General features: G+C 46.9%; 1 non-coding gene across 1 annotated transcript; it reads left to right on the top strand.

Annotated features, from left to right (window-relative positions):
* The first annotated feature begins 1,149 nt into the window (after positions 1-1,149).
* On the top strand, positions 1,150-1,256 carry LOC138428007 (U6 spliceosomal RNA). The gene has a single exon (XR_011252251.1). It is a non-coding gene; the product is annotated as a U6 spliceosomal RNA (small nuclear RNA).
* Positions 1,257-1,748: the final 492 nt, after the last annotated feature.

Genomic DNA, 1,748 nt, shown 5'->3' with positions numbered 1-1,748 from the left:
GGAACACTCGAAGGAATCTCTTCACTTCTCAATAACTGTCCTTTAGTTCCTATTTGCCTCTTCCTATTGGACACAGTGCATCTCTGCCATCCTCCCCATCCTGAGACCCTCACCTAAGCCCGTCACAAACCCAAAGTCATATAACACACTCTTCGGGAGCTAACTGTGCTCTTTGCCTTCTTGGGAAACCCCACACTCCACTCACCTGTATTAGACTTTGGCCTCAGTACATCTGTATCTCACATGGCGCTCAAAGGAGCACATTTCCTGATGGAGGAGCTTGGGTGAAGAGTCTAGATCCCCAGCAGACTATTGGCAACTCAGTTGGGTCAGAAACAGAGATTAATGACCTGAAGCTTCTCTTAGGAGGAGAGGTGACCATGGTCTCTCACACAAATCCTAGATACCTCTCAGCGGCCAGGAGAAACAACTGGACCAAGGGTGTGCAGTGGAATGGCACAGCCCGGGGTGTCCTGGCCTTGGACTTGGCTAATACAAAATTGCGACTCCAGAAGCCCTCATCACTGTCCTGGCCTGGAAAGCTAAAGATTTGGGGCCTAAGCACGACCCATTCACTTTCCTGCTCTGGAAAATGGCCGCTGGTCTGGCAGCTACACGTCTTGTTCTCACCTGTCCAGGCGCCTCTGAGGAGGCTCTGCCACACTAAGACTCTGCGGGTAGGGGACAGCATCCATGAGGATCGGGGTTTGTTTCATAGGTGGTGTGAACCAATCTCCTTACAGGTGAGTCTTGGAAGAAGGCATCTGGAATTTGGGACTAATAGACGTTTCTCACCTCAGGACTCCCCTTATGTGCCGTTCACCTAGAATTCCCCAAATCCCATGAGATCCAGTGTCCTTTGGCAAGAATGATTGTGGAGCAGCTCATAGCACCTGGTTCTTCTGAAATTCTCTGAGCTCCTGATGGCTCTGTGCACCCAAGCCCATCTTCACCCCACCCCTCCATCAGGACTTACAATTAACCCTCCCCACAACCCAAAGCCACACAGCACAACTTGTGGGCTCTAACTGAGCTCTGTTTGCCTTCCTGGAAAACCTACATGCCACCCACCTGGACCAGGACTGACCCCTGCCTGTGGTCAGCAGGTGTCCTCATTAGTGCTCAAAAGAGAACATTTCAACATTTCCTGTGTTTACTTCAGCAGCACAAATGCTAAAATTGGAAGGATACAGGAAAGATTAGCATGACTTCTGTACAAGGATGACACACGTATTCATTAAATGTTCCTTTTTTTTTGGGGGGGTGGGTAGGTAAGACAGTGAAACTGTTCTATAATACCAAAATGGTGGATACATGTCATTATATGTTTGTTCACTCCTACAGAAAATGCAACACCAAAAGTGAACCCTAATGTACAATATGAACTTTGGATGACAATGATGTGTCAATGTACGAGTCATCAGTAACAACAAATGTACCACTGCAATGAGGAATGATGAGGAATGAGGGAGAAGGTTCTATATTGGGGCACAAGGCATATATGGATAATCTCTGGACCTTCTGCTCATATTGCTGTAAACATAAAAGATGCTTACTCGTTGAAAGAAAAGTTATGACCAACCTAGATAGCATATTCAAAAGCAGAGACATTACTCTGCCGACTAAGGTCTGTCTAGTGAAGGCTATGGTTTTTCCAGTAGTCATGTATGGATGTGTGAGTTGGACTGTGAAGAAGGCTGAGCATCGAAGAATTGATCGTTTTGAACTGTGGTGTTGGAGAAGACTCT

The sequence above is a fragment of the Ovis canadensis genome, chromosome 22 (assembly GCF_042477335.2).
Source record: "Ovis canadensis isolate MfBH-ARS-UI-01 breed Bighorn chromosome 22, ARS-UI_OviCan_v2, whole genome shotgun sequence".
NCBI classification, from domain to species: Eukaryota; Metazoa; Chordata; class Mammalia; order Artiodactyla; family Bovidae; genus Ovis; species Ovis canadensis.
This window is presented reverse-complemented; position numbering and strand designations above follow the sequence as displayed.